At 44.2% G+C, this 19,355-nt stretch overlaps 1 protein-coding gene across 1 annotated transcript in view; it reads right to left on the bottom strand.

Moving 5' to 3' along the window:
* The window catches only part of LOC122799363 (acyl-CoA dehydrogenase family member 11-like), a 2,063,282-nt gene that overhangs the window by 292,387 nt on the left and 1,751,540 nt on the right, over positions 1–19,355 (bottom strand). The window lies entirely within an intron of this gene.

The following is a 19,355-nucleotide window of genomic DNA, read 5'->3' as shown; positions in this document are numbered from 1 at the left end:
TATCCTTCTATTTTTTTTTTCCATACTTTCCCCGGTATGCCATCTCATCCCTGAGTTTTCCCATTTGCCTATCAGTTTGTCTAGTACTCTATCTCTTGTCTGCTTATCTGGTTCGCTGCTTTATAAGAGTGTTCTCTACCTCTATCTTTAAACCAGCCTGTCTGAAACCTCCAATGTCTCATCTTCAACTCTTGTCATAAACTGAGGTGGTTACAGTCAGATCATAGTTTTGGAAACATTTACAGTCAAATCATAGCTTGGGAAACTTAAATGTGTTGCATACAAGCAAGAAAATATCCTGAAGTAAGACAAAAAATAAGTAAAGGTTTTATCGCCCCCCCCCCCCCCTGCCCAAGCAGGTCAGATACATCAATTAGTTCATAAACAATGAGAATATTCCAAAATAATTTCATCTATGATGTTACTTTGTGAAACCATGGGCGCCCTGTTACATCTCCCCTTGCTGTTACTAAATTCTAGTCTCTACCAAATACTCTCAAACCTTGAAGAAATTCCACTGAAGTTGTCAAGATTTGTCTTGTTTCCAGTTTAGAACTGGGGGGATATAAATTCCCTGGTGAAATTCTAATGCTTTCCCAATAACCTCTGATCAGATAAACTTCAATGTCAAATGAGGGTCCAGAAATGGTCCAAGAATTAATTTATTAAAGCAACCTGAAAAAATAAAATGAGCTCTTTCGTCTCTCACAAGAGACTTCATCAGAATAAAAAAGTCCTAGCACAAAGCCATTAGATAGTACATAAAAGACTTCACTGGCAGTTAGATAATTAATTAATAAGAACTGTAGTATTCTTTAAAAGGTCAGACATCAAATGTTTTCCACTTAATGGCTTTCAGTGACACTTTGTGATTTGGTTTTTAAGCTGTTTTTGCCTAGGAAGGAGGTTACAAGTCTGAAAATTTCCAAAGCAAAATAGAAAAGGCACAATTTACCTGGAGGGGTGGAATACAAAGGACAGGAGCTACAGTATCATTAGAACCAATTTTTACAGACTAAGAAATTACCAGCACTTGAAATGTACTGGCAAATGGCACATTCAATGAGAAAAGAAACATCTTTGTCAAACAGTGCAGGAACTTCAGAGCAGCAGAAAACTCTGAAGGGAAGATTAACAGGCTAAAGACACTCTGTCTCAACTGATTGTTTTTTGCTACAGTGACATCATATGTCTATCTAGCTCACTTTGTGTTCTCAGGAAATATGTTCTATGAGGCATGGAAATGGGAGCTCTTTGTAAAACAACATTAAAACTGATTAATTGCAACTCTGAGAAGAAGAAATCATCTGGCACACAGTTACAAACATTAAGTTCATTGCTTGATACCAGCAATGGAAATCTGACGTGTGATGAGTGAGTGATATAAACCAACAAACATTGGGAGATGACCTGGAACTGGAAAATCATTATTTTCTTATTTTTTTTAAATGGCACCAATAGCATTTTAACTCCATCTGCTGCACATGCACTATTTCAGCGTAGTGATCCTGTTTGTGCATGTGTAATAATCAAAATAAAGAACTCAGATGTCATTAACTGTGAGAGTGCACATACGGGCTGCAAACATGAAAGGGAAGCATTCTATTTATAGCACTGGCATTGTAGGCACCATTTTAGAAGTTACAGATATACAGCTACAAGCACAACAGAGTTAGTTTACTCATTTAACTGTAGCTAGTGTCCTTTTTCTTAGAGCTAAATGTTAATTTTTACTGAAAGCATACAAGCTACTTTTCATATCTAGGAAGGGAACGGACATAAGAAAGAACAGACAGCAATTGGTGTAATCTGGAATACAGGCTCTAGCATGCACTTTAGAAAAGGTAACCTTAATTTAAGTTTAGGTAATGCCGGAGAGTGAAGCTGTCAATTTGGAGCAAATGATCCTATCTGGAGGGTAAACTTCAGTTGCTGAATGTGTACATAGTTTTGTGCATTTCTTCTAAGTTAAAATGGGATGGGGGTTCTAAAAATATTTATTATTTTTTAGTGCTTTCTTTGAAACAAAAAGTCTTGAAAACTGTGACACAAGTTCAAATGGAAATGAAAAAAAGCAAAGTACATTTGTGTACACTTAGCTGTTAGAGTGTATTCGCTGATGCAGTCATCAGATTTGGGTTATCCTGCCAGGAGCAGCACTCAGTCAGCCCGAATACCAAAGGCTTAGTATTTCTGCGTCGCTTGCTGTCACTCCAGGACTGACGTCAGGTTGTCAGTTGTATAAAATCAGGCACCCGACGCCAAATAGGGAGCTAGGTTATAGTGGAAGAACACCACCAGTAGAAAGTAAATACCAAAAATGCCCTGTAAGGAGAGATGATGAGAGAGAGAGAGAGAGAGAGAGGAAACAAGGGGGATGGGGGGGGGTGAACCAGGACTGCAACAGTGAATACACTCGAACATCTACATTTATGGTAAGTGTACACAACTGTACTATGTTCTTCGTGTTTCACTATTGCAGTCATCACATTTGGGTTGATTCCCAAAGCTGAAGAAAAGGGTGGAGGCAGTCAAGAAGACTGGGGGCTGGCTAGGATGCCCTGCAAGACTGTGGTGGCAAAGCCTGCCCTGGATTTGGAAAATAAAGGCAGGTGGTAATGCTTAGGTATGAACAGAAGTCCACGTTGCAGCCTCCAGGATGTCCCTGGTGGAGACCCCTCTGAGAAAAGCTGCAGAGGTGGAGGTTGCCTTGGTGGAATGTGTCCTGAACCTTTTGGGGCGGTTTCCCCTGCTGTTTGTAGCAGAAATGGATGCAGTGTGCTATCCATTTGGAGACTGTTTGTTTGGATAAGTCCTTGCCCTATACCCCCTGCTGCGAAGCGGACTAGCAAGTGGTCAGTTTTTCTAAAAGATTTAGTCATATCCAGATAGAATCTGAGCTGTCTGTGCACATCTAGAGTGTAGAATCCTTTCCCTCCTGTTTTGTGGGTTAGGAAAAAAGGTGGGCAAATGAATGGATTGGTTGAGAGCCACACTGGACACCACTTTAGGCATGAAGGATGGGTTAGTCTTGAGGGAGACCCTGTCAGGATGGAAAATGATGAAGGGCTCTACAGCCATGAGTGCTTGCAGCTCTGAAATTCTTCTAGCTGAAGTGATGGCCAGAAGCAAGGCTGTTTTCCAAGAGAGGAATTTTAACTCTGCTGAAGCTGCAGATTCAAATGGGGGTAGGGTGAGTTTCTCCAACACAAAGTTAGGGTCCCCAGCTGGGGTAGGAGCTCTTCTGGGTGGCCTTAAGTTGTTAGCCCCTCTTAGGAACTGTTTGATGACAGGGGGGAGAAGAGAGGTGGTTCTGAGCTGTAATGAGCAGAGATGGCAAAGGCATGAATTTTAATAGAAGAGAAGGACATACCCCTGTGTAGTAGGTCTGCTAGGTAATCCAGGATGAGAGGTAGGGAGGGATGTGCTGTTTCGGCTCCCTTAGCCGGGATCCAGGTGCAAAACCTTTTCCGCTTGTCAGCATAGGGTTTTCTAGTGCTGGGGCATCTGCCCTCATGTATAAAATCTAGGACTTGTTTGCTTAGGCTGACAGCTTGAGGAGAGGTCAGGGAATAAGCCAGGCTGCCAGGTTGAGTGTCTGCAATTGGGGATGCATGAATTCTCCATTCTCCTGGGTCAGGAGTGTTGGGATCTGAGGTAGGTGCCATGGTGGCAGGGGTGACCAGCTGCGCAGCAGTGGGCAGTCTGGGGCAATCAGGATTGCCCTCAGTTTTTCCTCCCTTATTTTGAGCAGTACCCTTGAAATGAGTGGTAGAGGGGGAAATGCATAGACCGAGAGGTTTACCCACTGGAAGGACAGAGCATCCATTTTCCAGGCCTTGCTGTGAGGTTCCCTGGTGCAGAATTTGCTGAGCTGATGTTTGGAGTGGGAGGCAAAGAGGTCCACCTTCGGGGTGCCCGATTTCTGGGTTACAAGGGTGAAGGTTCTGTGGTCTAACTGCCACTCGTGTGGGTCTAGCAGGTTTCTGCTTAAGTTGTCTGCCAAAGAGTTTAGGGAGCCTGGCAGGAATTGTGCTAGCAGGTGTAGTTGCATGGCTGAGGCAGTGTGCCAGAGGGTCATGGCGAGCATGCAGAGAGGATGAGTGAATCCCCCCGCTTGTTGATATACCACATCACTGTGGTGTCTGTTTTGATCAGCAGAGGCCTTGGGGAGACTAGGGGTCCGAAAGCTGTCAGGGCGTGCTGAACAGCTAGCATCTCTTTTTGGTTGATGTGCAGATGTATTTGATTTGGGCTGCAATGGCCCTGACTGCACCTGCCATCCAGGTGTGCACACCAGGCATAGTCTGATGCATCTGTGGTGAGGGTCTGTGCGACATGGGGTTGTGAGAAGGGAAGTCCCTTGTTGTGGTTGCATGCTGCTGCCCACCAAAGAAAATCTTTCCTTAGACAAGGTATCATTGGTATGATAGTTTCTAGGTCTTGAGAGTGTTGACACCAAAGGCTTTTTAGGTACTATTGTAATTTTTTCATATGCAGTCTGGCATATGGAATGAGTAGAATGCAGGAGGCCATAAACCCTACAGCTTGCAGGATGTTCTTTGCAGATAACTGGGTTCTGGTGGCTAGTTGAGAGAAGTAGCCTGTCAGATAGGCTTGTTTTTCTGGAGTGAGGAATGCCATCTGGGATGCTGTGTCCAGGCTTGCTCCCAGGAATACAATTTTTTGTGTGGGGACTAGTTTTGATTTATTTTAGTTGATAGTATATCCCAGGGAGGTCAGAAGGTCCTTTACAAAGGTCATGTGCTGTAACAGCTTTTCCTGACTGCCTGAATCAGGCAATCGTCTAAGTAGGGGTAAATCTGAATATTTCTTTGTCTGCAAAATCCAATGGCTGGAGCCAGGCATTTTGTGAAAACTCTAGGAGCAGTGGATAAGCCAAAGGGAAGTGCAAAGAACCAAAAGTGCACAGATCCTGCCCTGAAACGTAGATATTCCCTGCAAGATTTCCTGATTGAGATGTGTAGGTAGGCCTCTTTTAGGTCTAGGGTGGCTAACCAAGCATCCTTGGAAAGCATAGGAAGAAGCTGCTGGAGGGTGAGCATTTTGAATTTTGGTATCACCAGAAAGGTGTTTAGAATGGATAGATTGAGGATAGGGCGCCAGGTGCCCTCTTTTCTGGGTACCAGGAAGAGTCTGGAATAGAAACCTTGGCCTATCTAGTCTGCAGGAACATGCTGTATTGCCCTCATGGAGAGCAGGGAAAAGACTTGCTTTTGGCCTCTGCCCACTGGTTTGGAGGAAGATCTGGGAACCCTTTTGGGGTTGGCAGAGTGTGGAAATAAAAATAGTATTCCTGGGACACTATGTTGAGAACCCATCGGTCGTTGGTAATACAGGCCCAGTTGTCTGCATGGAAGGAGAGTTTCTCTCCTAGGGGCACAAGCAGGTGGGCAGAGGTAAGGAGTGGAGATGTAAAGCCATTGTGATTTCTTACCATAAGGGGTGGCTTAGCACTTCCTGTTTTTGAAGAGGAGGAACTCCATTGCTTAGATCTCTGCATTCCCTGGGGTTGCTGTCTGGGGGGGTCTGCTTCCCCTGGGTCTGGGCTGCACTGGCCTAGAGGGGGCCGGAAAGGACCGGCGTTTGGAGGGGCAATGCCTACTGAACCTTTGAGGCTGAACCTGTAAAAAAGTCTTTAACTATCTGCATAGATTTAGCTTTTTCTTCCATCTTTTTAGGACCTCTTCTGCCTTGGTGCCAAACAAATTTTCTTTGTTCAATGGTGCGTCCAATAATTTTGATTTGACATGGTCTGGCAAGGTCTGTTCCTTAAGCCAAGCATGCCTTCTAAGGACAGAACCAGTGACTGCTGCCCTGCAAGAAGCGTCTAGGGCGTCAAAGCCACATTTGCAAGGTGTGCTTAAGTAACTTGGCTTGCAAAATGCATAAGCTCTTGTAATTCTTTATTTTCTGCACAAGCAGGAAAGGAAGACATTTTGTTTGAGGAGTTCCATGGTATGCTGCTGATATTTTAGCATGTGGAACTGACAATTTAGTGCTGTAATAGCAAGAGTAGCAGAGGTGTATACTTTTTTACCCCATCTGTCTAAAGCGCAGGAATCCCTGTCTGAGGGGGTGGGAGTCTTAGCTGAGGTTGCTTTAATTCCTTTAGGTCCTTGAGAGATGACCTCTGGGTCATCAGTAGGATTTTTGAAAAGGAAATTGTGAGAGTCAGGGACTCTGTAGTACCTGTCAGGTTTCCTGGGAGCAGGAGGAAGTGTGTCAGGAGTCAAACTAGATTCCATAAAAACATCAACAACAACATCCAGGACAGGAGGAATGGTCAAAGGTCTGTGTTGTGGTAAATCTAAGAATTCCCGGAGTCTCTTTTTTGACTGAGTGTAGTCCTGACATTCCCATTGGAAATGCTCCCTTAAAGTATGAAGGGTTTCACCAAATGAAAAATCCTTGGGTGGAGAGGCAGAAGTAATGGATTCCTCTGCATCAGAATCCTCATAAGCAGAGAGGGGGTTGCATGTCTTCATATTCAAAAGCATCAGAGTCATCAGACTCCTGTTCAGATAAAAGTACTGGGGACAAGTCTTTTTCTTTTGAAAGGGGTAGCCTGGCTTCCCCAAATAAGCATAATAATGTCTTCTGCCATTTTAAGCATTTGAGATTGAGGCAAGGAAGCAGGTGCCTGAGCTTGGGTCTTCAGTTTTTTGGGCATAGTTCATACCCTGGGCCTTAGAAACTCGGTAGTTTTAGAAAGAACTGAAGATGCAAAAGAAGTCGTTGGTTTATGTCGAGAATCGGTAGTGCGAAGTATTTCTTCAGAAGCTGGTGTCTGCTAAGCGGCTCCAGACCCATCCAAAGTAGAGACATCCGCAGGTTCCTTAGTCGAAGAAGAGTCTTGTGGCATACCAAACTCCAAAAGGGTCTCGGTAGCGGCCTGCGAATCCACAGAAGTGGGCATCAGGGGCTGCAAAAGTGCCTCACTGAGGACCGGAGAACTGACGACTAGCTTAACGGAAGCATCGGCGGTGGTTTTGGACCGGTGCGGTCTGTCTTTGCCTTTATTCTTACATTTTTTCAGAAGATCGGTAGTCAGACGGCTTAACGAAGCCATATTGGAATTCGAGGACTGAGAGCAAAAAATCTAGCTACAATAAGGGCCCAACAATGTATAGTTCTGTCGTTGAGCAAAGCACAAAAGCGACAGTGAAGGACATCGTGGTCTGGGCCTAAACAGGTGACACAGTAAGAATGGAAGTCTCGGTGTGGTATTTGCTTTCCACAGGCGAGACAATTGTTAACTTTTTCTGATCTTGGTTAGAGTAAGAAAAGAGGACCCCCCAATGGGGTACTTAGCTTTAGAAGACTTCAACTTCAATTCGGAATGAAAACTCAAGTAGCAGCTGACCGGCACTCATGTGAACTGCTACCTCGGCTGCCTGATTTTATAAAACTGATGACGTGACATCAGTCCTGGAGCGACAGCAACCGACACAGAAATACTAAGCCTCTGGTATTCGGGCCGACTGAGGGCTACCCCTGGCAGGATAACCCAAAAGTGATGACTGCAACAGTGAAACACAAAGAGCATCTACATTAAAGATCAGCCGGTCAAACAGCGTGTGCATCTAAGACCAATGCTGGAAATACACATTACAAAGAAATGTATTGTATAATAGGTGGTTGTGATAACTTTTTATCGTAATGACTACTTTGCCCAAATTATCATGGAATGCAAATGGCCTTACAGATATAGACAAAAAGGAAAGAATTTTGAATTATATTAAGAAATATAGAATGCAAAGAGCAATGTTGAAACAGCCACATTTGGATAGTAATGAGCATGTGAATTTGACAAATAAGATTTCAGAATGGATATTCAGCAGAAGCTCAGGTTTAAAGAAAAGGTGAGTAATAATACTGATTCTTAGATGGGCTCCAACAGTGATACAGGAGGTAAAAAAAAAAACAATAATGTTAGATTTGTACAATATATATATATATATATATATATATATATATATATATATATATAGATCTAGGACCTTTGATTGAAACATCAAAAGCCCGAATCCATTACCACCGAACACACTTTAACAAAAGCGCTTTCGTTAAAGTATGTTAAAAGAAAAAAACCCACAAAAACCACTTGACTGCAATGGGCAAGCTTCCCACCCCCCTACTTTAATATTCTTACTCCAAGGTCACACTATAGTGGGGAAAAGGGAATTTTCCCTTACCACAACGTAGTACGACTGGAACAACAAGCATACTTACGTGAAAGTGCTGCTTTGGTGAAAAGCACTTTCACGCAAGTAGTTCAGCAAATTGGGATTTGGTGAAAGATGCAGTCAAGTATCTGTACAGATCCCATATTATATATATATATATATATATATATATATATACACATACATACACACACACACATACATACATGCATATATATTTAGATTTGCGTTAAAAAGTGAACAAGGAGCTACTGGCAAGGGAGAATGATTACACTGGCATGTATTCCACCAAAAATTGCTACTACGAGACATTATGGTGGCACTGAGGGATAAAGCACTGACTACAGCTCAGTCCAAATGGGTTTGATTAGTTGCTTGAGTGACTAAAGGAGTGGCAAAGAGGTATTTCTGTGAGTATATCCTGAGATGATCCCTGGAGAAGGCTGGAGATGTTGCTATTAGAAGGCATGTTCAAAAGTAGGAATATGGTGGGGACATGGCTGTTAAGGCTGAGAAGCTAAGGAGGCGTGGTGAAATGCCACACATCCCCATCCCCATTGCATGCCAATCCCAGACATTACCACAGAACCACATAAGAAGGTGGTAATGGGCAGGTCATATGGAAACCCCTATCCACAAACAATGGTGATGACCAGAACCCCAGAACACCCTCAAGTTATTCACTGGCCCCAACCCTATCAGATGAAGAGCAGGTGGGTAGAGGTGCCTGGCAGACTCAGTGATTGATGTGGGGTCTTGAGTAGGGCATCGTGGGATGATGCAGAAGGGAGAAAAAAAAGCAGTCCTCCTGAAAGTAAAATAAAAAAAGCTGCTATGGAGCTGTAAAAAAACTGAGGGTCTCCCAGCCCAGCCAGATAGAATTTTATAAATAATTCTATGTCATTGTAAATATTAATATGATCCACAGGTTAGTTTCACAAATGTAAGAAAAAGTACAGTTTTGTACCTACCATAAATGTAGATGTCCGATAGGTATGCATCTGCAGTCATAACATATGGGTTGTCCTGCCTCAGGCAGCCCTTCGGTCGGATGGATTCCAAAGTCTGGGTCTGGCCTCGGCTGATGTCGCACTTTCCCCGACGTCAGAGCGTCTGGGGTATAAAAGCATCAGCCGACGCCATTTTCCTCAGTTTTTCTTGCCCCAGATGCCAGGTGCCCTCTAGGAAGGCTAAATTTGGATAAATGCAACAAAAGTTCCAAACATTTGCAAAATTATATAATTATATACATGTATATACAAACAAATACACCATAATAGATTCCCCCAGCTAGCTAAAAGAGGGGTAAGTACCCTAGGAATACCATAGAGGGGTAGGAGGGAGGGTAAATCTGACTGCAGATGCATACCTATCGGACATCTGCATTTATGGTAGGTACAAAACTGTACTATGTCCTTCAAGGATGCATCTGCAGTCATAACATATGGGTAGAATACCATAGCCAATCTGGGGGAGGAGGTACTAAGAAAAAGATGGTGTAGTTAATATCCCCTGCAGGACTGCAGTAGCAAAACCTGCTCTGGATCTGGAGTACAAAGGTAGATTGTAATGTTTGGCAAATGTATGCACGGAGCTCCAAGTAGCAGCTTCTAAAATGTCCTTGGTAGCCACCCCTCGTAGGAAGGCTGTAGTGGTGGCCGTGGCCCTTGTGGAATGAGGCCTGATGTTTTCAAGAACTGTCTTTCCATGAAAGGAGTAACAAAATCGAATGCAATTTCCTATCCATTTTGAAATTGTCTGTTTGGAAATTGCTTTTCCTTGCACCCCAGTAGCATATGCTACAAATAGTTGGTCAGTCTTTCTGCTAGTTTTAGTTCTGTCCAAGTAGTAGCATAGTTGTCTGTGTATATCCAGGGTGTGCAGAAGTTTTTCCCCTCTATTCTGTGGATTCGGGAAGAACGTAGGCAAGTGAATAGCTTGGTTCAAGGATACCCTAGATACCACCTTTGGCATAAAAGTAGGAATGGTTCTTAGTGAAACTCTGTCCTGATGGAAGATAAAAGGCTGTACTACCATTAATGCTTGTAACTCAGATACTCTTCTTGCTGAAGTTATTGCCAGAAGGAATGCAGTTTTCCAAGACAGAAACTGTAGATCCGCTGATGCTGCTGGTTCAAAAGGAGGAAGTGTTAGTTTCTCCAACACAAAGTTGACATCCCAAGCGGGTAGAGGGGGTTTTCTTGGAGGTTTAATATTTTTGATCCCTCTCAGAAATTGCCTGAGGAGAGGGTGTGAGAAGATAGGTGGATCCACATTGTATTCTGCTGAAATTGCTGAGGCATGAATCTTAATGGAAGAATAGGACAGGCCATTGTGGAACAATTCTGCTAAGTATTCCAGAATATGTGTCATGCTTGCCACTGTCACATCTGAGCCTTTTGATGTGTTCCAAATGAGAAATCTTTTCCATTTAGCTGAGTATGTCTTCCTTGTGGAAGGCAGGCGGGATTCCAAGATGATGCCCTTCACTCTCTGTGATAAAACATTTTGTTTGAGATTTAAGGAATTTTCCCGGCAGTTAGCTGCAATGTTTTCAAGTTGGGATGCATGATCTTGAAATTGTTCTGCGTCAGAAGAAGAGGCCATAGGGGTAGAGGCCATGGTTTTGCCTGTGACATGCTTCTCAATAATGGATACCAGTGTTGCCTTGGCCAGTTTGGAGCTATCAGAATCACTTTTGGCTGCTCCTACCTGATCTTCAGTAGAACCTTGTACATTAATGGGAGAGGTGGGAAGGCATATACTTTTAGAGCTTTCCAGCTGAAAGAGAGAGTCCACCCTCCAAGCTTGTGGGTGGTATGTCCTTGAGCAGAATGTCTTCAGTTGATGGTTGAGGGGGGAGGCGAACAGATCTATCTCCGGCATTCCCCATGCCTTTGCTATGAGTTGGAAGATGTCTGGGTGCAGCATCCATTCGTGTGCATCCATGGTAGTTCTGCTTAAGCTGTCTGCCAGTGTATTCTCTTTTCCTGGCACGAACTGGGACTGTAGTTGGATATTGAGGTTCAGGCATAGTTCCCATATATTCATAGCCAGCCGGCAGAGAGGGTAGGAGTGTGTGCCTCCCTGCTTGTTTATGTACCACATGACCGTGGTGTTGTCTGTCCTTATTAACAGGTGGCCTTGATGGAGGAAGGGTTTGAAAGCCTCGATTGCATGCATCACTGCCAGCATTTCCTTTTGGTTTATGTGCATGCGTAGCTGACCTTGAGACCATAGGCCTTGGATACATTTGCCCTCCATGTGTGCTCCCCATCCTCGGTCTGAAGCGTCCGTGGTGATGGTTTGTTTTGTTTTTGGTTTGTTTTAGGCAACCCTCTGTTGGACTGGCAGGCCTGAGCCCACCACAGAAATTCCTTTTGAAGGCAAGGAATGATTGGTATCAAAGTTTCTAAACTGTGACTGTGTTGAGACCATACACTCCTTAGGTACCATTGTAATTTTATCATATGCAGCCTGGCCTGTGGTATCAGAATTATGCAGGATGCCATGTAACCCAGGGCCTGCAGGATTTTCCTTGCAGTAAGCTGAGTTTGTCTTGTCAGAATCATGAAGTAATCTGGAAGTTGTTTTTATTTTTCTTCTGTGAGAAAGGCCATTTGGGTGGTTGTGTCCAGATCTGCACCCAAAAAGGTTATTCTTTGGGATGGCACAAGTCTTGACTTTTGGATGTTGACTGAGTATCCCAAGGCCTGTAGCAGGTGGATGGCATAGGCCAAGTCCTTTATCAAATTTACCTTGTTGTCCGCTTGTATAAGGCAGTCGTCCAGATATGGGTAGATCTGAATCCCCTGAAGTCTGCAGTGTGCAATTACTGATGCCAGGCATTTCGTGAATACTCTGGGCGCAGTAGATAAGCCAAAGGGCAATGCTGAGAATTGATAATGCTCTGATCCTGCAAGAAATATGAGGTGTCTTCTGCAACTTGGTCGAATAGGGACATGCAGGTATGCCTCCTTGAGATCTAGAGTCACCAGCCAAGACTCCTTGCCCAACATGGGAAGAAGTTGCTGTAGGGTCAGCATCTTGAATTTTGTCACAACGAGGTAAGTTTTCAGTGCGGACAGGTCGAGAATAGGCCTCCATTGTTTTTCTTTTCTTGGTACAAGGAATAGTCTGGAGTAAAATCCTTAGCCTTGTTCTGAAAGTGGTACCTTTTCTATAGCTTTCATTTGAAGCAAGTTGTTGATCTGCCTTAAAGCCTCTGCCCTCTGATTTGGTGGTAGGTTTGGCATTCCGTTTCTTTTTGGCAATGTGTGGAAGTGGAACCTGTATCCTTTGTCTATTATTTGCAGTGTCCATGTGTCCCTTGTAATATAATGACAGTTTTTTGAGAATAAAGCCAGCTTTCCGCCCAAGGGTGCTTCCAGTTGATCCCTGGTAGGCGGAATCAGAGTAAAGTCATTGAGCCTGTCCTGGTGTAGTAGTTGTTGTTGCTGCTGTTGCACTACTCCTCTGGTTGGCAGGCTGCCACTGACGGCCTCTGTAGGAGCCCTTCGATTGGCCTCTGCCTCTAGGGCATCTGTTCCTGCCTCTCTGGGCTCTGTCCGAGTCTGGAAAGGACCAATTCTTAGTAGGCCAGTTTCTGCTGAATCTCGGTGGTTGTACTTGCAGGAAATCCTTAACTGTTTGCACAGATTTTGCCTTTTCTTCAAACTTTTTTAAGACCTCCTGAGCAGAGGAGCCAAATAAATTTTGTTTCTCCATTGGAGCATCCAGGAGTTTAGCTTTAACATGGCCTGACAAAGATTGTTCCTTCAGCCAGGCATGCCTACGAATGACTGCCCCAGTCATAGCTGACCTAAATGAAGCCTCCAATGCATCATAGCCACATTTTAAGAAATGATTACTAACCTGCTGTGAGTTGTGTACCAAATCCTGAAGGGATTTACGGTCAAGGGGTTCAGGAGAAGAAAGTTTCTTATTCAGTTCATCTAACAAATACTCTTGGTACTGTATCATATGAAATTGACAATTCAATGCCCTGACAGAAAGAGTTGCAGAAGTATATACCTTCTTTCCCCATCTCTCTAAAGCTCTAGACTCTCTTTCAGAGGGTAGAGGATTTTTGGCAGTGGCGGCTGCAACCCCTTTAGGGCCCTGAGAAATAGTTTCTGGGTCTGCAGAATGGGCTTTATACAGATGGAAATGAGAATCCGGGACCCTGTAGTATCTATCAGGTTTGGCAGGGGCGGAGGGAGAGTATCAGGGGCTGTACTGACATCATTGTACACATCATCAATTACATTCAAAACAGGAGGTATAGCTAAGGGCCTATGTTGAGGCAAATGTAAAAAGGTCCTTAATCTTTTTCTAGAATCAGAGAATTCCTGACCTTGCCATTGAAAATGCTCTCTCATGGAGTGTAGAGTCTCACCAAAGGAAAACTCTTCAGGAGGGGAGGTCGAAGGGATAGATTCTTCAGCATCAGAATCCTCATAGGGCGAATAAGCCTCCTCCTGGTGGTCTGACAACTCAGATCCATCCGTGGACTCATCTGAAGAGTGCGGGTCAGAGGGGTCCGTCCTGGGCCTTTTGTCTGGTGGAGGGTGAGAAGCCCTGTCTGGGTGAGGTTCTGAACCTCTAATTAAAGAAATAAGGTCCTCTGCAAGGCTGAGGATCTGAGAACTAGAGGAAGGCCTCTGGGAGGTAGTCTTGGGAGGCAAAGCTTTAGAAAGTTTAGCAGCTTTAGCCCTAGAAAAGGCCTTAATGGACATGGAAGCAGGGGGCCTAGCTGCCCCACGTGCAGGAGTAGAAATGTCCAAAGGTATGGTGTCAGACATTTCCTGGACACTGGTTTCGGTAGGTAGCTCGGTAGCCGACTCAGCCGGGGCCTCCCGAGCCGCGGTGGTCGGTTGAATGGATTCGGAATAAGGAATCTCCGAGGACTCTGTTTCGGCCGAAACCGAGACACTCGCGGTAGGCCTTACCGTGGTTTCAGCCGAAACCGCGGGCCGCGAGTGTCGGTCCTTGTCCTTCCGTTTTTTCACCAAATGCGAAGTCGGAGTCTCCGACGGCATTTTATATGCAAAATTGGCCCCAAAAAATTCCTCTGCAAATGCTGACCGACGTCTAAGAGTTCGTCGGTTGAAGGAAGCACAGGCTGAACAGGCCGATACGTCGTGGTCTGGGCCTAAGCAAGGAAGGCAGTAAGAATGGAAATCCTTATGAGGTATTTGTTTCCCATAAGTTAAACAATTACTTACTTTGTCTGACATCGGCTGAGGCAAGAAAGAGTCCCCAACGGGGTACTTAGCTTTTTCGAAGTCTTCGGTAGCTGAATTCACTGGATCTGACCGACCGGCACTTGCGAACAGCTTCTGCTTCAGGCACCGCGTGGCAAGAAAGACTGAGGAAAATGGTGTCGGCTGATGCTTTTTATACCCCAGACGCTCTGACGTTGGGAAAAGTGCGACATCAGCCGAGGCCAGACCCAGACTTTGGAATCCGGCCGACCGAAGGGCTGCCTGAGGCAGGACAACCCATATGTTATGACTGCAGATGCATCCTTGAAGGACATCTGTGTTATGTTCTGAGCTTCAAAAATGTAACAGTGCACCTTGCTGGAAGAAAGTAGATAAGTAAGGATTTTATGACTGCGGTTGATCTCAAGCTCGGAGACAGGATGTCTGCAGCTATAAATTCTTTCTATTGTCTTAAAACATAGATAAATTACTAGGGTTCACATGTAGAGTGTCTTTTATTGCTGTGGCTTCCTGGCAGGTGCAGGTCAAAAGGGAAATGTTAAATTTTAAGTTCTGTGAGCCTGGGAAAATTAATGTAACAAGAATGATGTAATCTGAAACGACTCAGCAGTAATGTGTATTATCAATTTAAGAGCTATCTCAGAAAGTAAGGATAGCATTTTGTATTTGTCTTCAAACCTGCTAACAACTCATCAGCACTATGCCTTGCTCTGTAAGTAAAGTTATTTAGATCTTAGTATTTCTCTTAGATATATATAGAAATATAGCCAGATTAGTCTAGCTGTTTTCTATATTTATGTCAGACTGTCCTACAATATTGTTGTAAAGTATTTTCTTGCGATTTCTGAACTCTCTATTATCACTGTGTTGAATTGATGAGTAGTATCTTGTGTTTTTATTATTAAATATTTTAAACCTTTTAACTGTGGCTGTTTTGTGTAGAGATAATTTAAGCTCTCAGAATACTTGCATGTATTTGGTGATACTGTACAGGCCCACTCCTAAATAGCCTTCAAGTCTCAGTCACACTTACCAATTGGATAACAGTAATATTGCACAGTAGAATTGGACACCCTTTGGTAAGGGCCTTTAGAGTAGCTGATAAGAGCAGATGGTAGGAGGTGTTACTACTGTATAGTCTGGGCAGAAGGGGGCATAGCTGCAGAACCTGTGCCAGCCTTCCCCAGGAGTGTCTGTGTGCTTGTATATAAATCAAATCTCAAAGTGTGTGTGTCAGCTACAAGAGCAGAAACAAGAAGCACTGGTTGGATAGAGAGGGTACTGGAGGTTTTGGCTTGACTACTCGGCTGAGATCTAAACCCTATAGCTGTGCCAGTGGGGAGTCTTATTGGGGATCTGGAAAGAAAGGGAGAAACCAGCCCCAGACTGGCTGTGATCTCTGTGTGCTCTTAAGGGAAATTGTATTTTACTGAGTGTGTACTTGTTATCCTTCTCAATGTGCACGGCCTTACTGGTGCTAGTGGTGAGGAGTGAGGCTCCTTGATTACTGGCCAGTGCACGGGCATCATATATTAACTGTTTGGCAGTGGCAGGATATCCACATCAAGTATTAATTGTTTGATAGTGGTGAGTTAGCCACATCACATACTAATTGTCTTGTAGAGCTGTGGATAGTGAATTCCCGTAGCTTGTGTACAGTAATCACTGAAGGTGTTTTTGTACGCTAAATCAGCCATGTAGTGAAAATTCAGAGTTCAGATTACAATTGTTTTATTTATTTTGTTACCTTAGTTAATCAGGGAGAGCAGGCAAGCATGTCAGCAGAGGAGTATAGCAAGCTGACAAGGAGCCAGTGGGTTGAGATGTGCCAGGATAAAGGACTGGTGGATGGAAACCTGATCAAGTCAGACATGAATGTAGCTCTGGTCACAGCTGCATCCGAGAATAGCAACCAGGAAGATGATCAGACTGGCCATGGAGATGTACAACACTCAGATTGGACAGCTCAACCTTTCTACAGAGGACTTAAAAATCCATCTGGAGCTAGAGAGACTTGAGTTGGAGGCCAAGCATTTGGAGGCAGAAGCAGCACAGAGACTGAGATGTCCAGAGACTGAGGTGAATGAAAAACTGCTACACCTGGAAGCTGAGAAGGAGAGGCAGAGCCAACATGAAAAGGAGATGCTGACTCTTCGCCAGAGTCATGGAGCTAATGGGGAAAGGAGTAACCGAATCCCAGAAGCAACAAAGGTCAGTAAATTCCTTGCACAGTTTACAGAGAGGGAGAATTCGTTTCATTCATACGTTTGAGAGGGTATGTGAAGAGTATAATGTTGACCAAGGGCTATGGGTACGGCTCCTGACTCCCTTACGCCATGATAAAGCTATTACAGTTCCTGACACTCTTACTCCATGGTAAAGCTGTTAATTGTGTTGTCCAAGCTATTATCATGATTTTCTTAACTACAGTATTGTAAAGAATTGTTTGCTAGAATGTTTTAGCTAACACCCAAAGCTTATAGGAAAAGATTTCGTGAGCATAGACGCAAGGGAGATGAGTGTGTGTGAATATGTTGCTGAACTAAGCACTTATTTTCATAGGTGGGTGAGTGGATGTCAAGTCACCACTTTTGAAGGGCTGGCAGACCTTTTGGTGAGGGAACAAGCCCTTAGCACTTTGCCTGAGGACATGAGAATCTGGTTAGCTGACCTACAATGCTCTACTGTAGATGGGTTGGGGAAGAAGGGAGACGTATACCTAACATGCAGGGCATCACTGCGCAGGAAAGGGGCACCCAGTGCTGCTCATGGGTCTAAAGGAACCCATAGTGGGCAGCCCAGACTGCCCCAACAGAATCTGTCAGAAGTAAGGGAAGCCTCTAGTCCAGGTACATGTCCAGGACCTAGGGTCAAATGTTTTGAATGCAACCAGTTGGGCCATGTTTTGAATGCAACCAGTTGGGCCATGTGGCATATAGATGTCCATGGAGGCAAGGTGGGGAACAAAAGGTGAGAGCCAGTAAGTGGGAATGAGAAAATGCCAATAGCAGTTTGTCTTGAGACAAGAGGGGTACCAAACTACCATCCTGCAGACGTCTTGATAGAGAAGGATTTTGATGACACAGTACCATGTGTTTATGCAGTTACATGCAGTCAGGCTTGGAGACAAGCATGTGGGTTGGCAGCCTGGGGGAGACACTGACAGACCGCACACTTGCAGCCAGGACTGGTGAGGTGGTTACTTCAGGGAGGGAGCTACTCTGCAGCAGTGAGACTGAAGGTGAGCCACAGCTGCTTGTAGGTACTGATGCTCCCTTGGACAGAGTGACTGCAAAGGTAGAGGTGAGTAGTAGTACCCAGGTTGACAGTGAGGCAATGCTGTCAGAGGATGTCAGACATCCTATGGAAGGGGAGCTGGGAAGGGTTACTAAGAGAGAGTTGAGACAGGTTCAGCTCTCAGACCCTACATTACAAAGCCTGAGGCAGGCAAGCTAGTTAGGCACCCGATTCTCAAGGGAAGGGGGAATCTGTATACTAGGACAAAGGGCTCAGCAGTAATGTGTATTATCAATTTAAGGGCTACCTCAGAAAGTAAGGATAGCATTTTGTATTTGTCTTCAGACCTGTTAACAACTCACCAGCACTGTGCCTTGCTCTGTAAGTAAAGTTATTTAGATCTTAGTATTTCTCTTAGAGATATATAGAAATATAGCCAGATTAGTCTAGCTGTTTTCTATATTTATGTCAGACTGTCCTATAATATTGTTTTAAAGTATTTTCCTATGATTTCTGAACTCTTTATTATCACTGTGTTAAACTGACGAGTAGTGGCTTGTGTTTTCATTATTTATTATTAAATATCTTAAACCTTTTAACTGTGGCTGTTTTGTGTAGAGATAATTTAAGCTCTGAGAGTACTTGCATGTATTTGGTGATACTGTATAGGTTACTCCTAAATAGCCTTCAAGTCTTCAGGCACACTTGCCAGTTGGATAACTTTACACTGCACAGCAGAATTGGACACCCTTTGGTAAGGGCCTTTAGAGTAGCTGATAACAGTAGCTGGCAGCAGGTGGTACTACTGTACAGTCTGGCAGAAGGGGGCATAGCTGGAGAACCTGTGCCAGCCTTCTCCAGGAGTGTCTGTGTGCTTGTATATAAATCATATCTCAAAGTGTGTGTGTATCAGGTACTTGGGCAGTTACCTGAAACACTGGTTGGACACAGAGGGTACTGGAGGTTTTGGCTTGACTAGTCGGTTGAGATCTGAACCCTATTGCTGTGCTAGTGGGGAGTCTTACTGGGGATCTAGAGAGAAAGGGAAAAACCAGCCCCAGACTGACTGTGATCTCTGTGTGCTCTTAAGGGAAATTGTACTTTACTGTGTGTGTACTTGTTATCCTCCAATGTGGATGCCTCTCACTGGTGCTAGTGGTGAGGATTGAGGCTCCTTGATTACTGGGCCAGTGCATGTGTGTCACATGAGCTAAACAGAATTTTGATAAAAATAATCAGCTTTCAGTAGGGAATATTATATATGGGTGAGGACTGGAAAGCATAGTTGTGTTAATGACTTACCATAATTATACATCTTGTACTAGATCAGTGCTGTAGTACTAAGTCTTGGGTCTTCCTTCTGTGCAGTAGTCAATGGCCGGCCCAAATACCAGAGTTTTTCACCATCCCCAGCATACTGTGTATAAGACTCACCATAATTGTAGATTTTCTGGTAGATCAGTGTTGCAGTACTTAGTCTAGAGACTTCTTGCTGTGCAGAGCTCCTGTGTGTCCAATGGTCTTTAGGCAGAGCAAGACCTGCCCAACTAGCCCTACTGACAGAACTCTGGATTAAAGCAGCAGGGGAGGAAAGGCAGTGTGAATGATAAGGGGAAGACAGGATCCCACCCCACCCAAACCTAGGCTAGAGAAAAAAATGAGAGAGGGAACAAGGGAGGGA

The sequence above is a fragment of the Protopterus annectens genome, chromosome 4.part0 (assembly GCF_019279795.1).
Source record: "Protopterus annectens isolate FY-2018-M chromosome 4.part0, PAN1.0, whole genome shotgun sequence".
Lineage (NCBI taxonomy): Eukaryota > Metazoa > Chordata > Ceratodontiformes > Protopteridae > Protopterus > Protopterus annectens.
The sequence above is the reverse complement of the archived record's forward strand: the minus strand, read 5'-3'. Positions and strand labels throughout refer to the sequence as shown.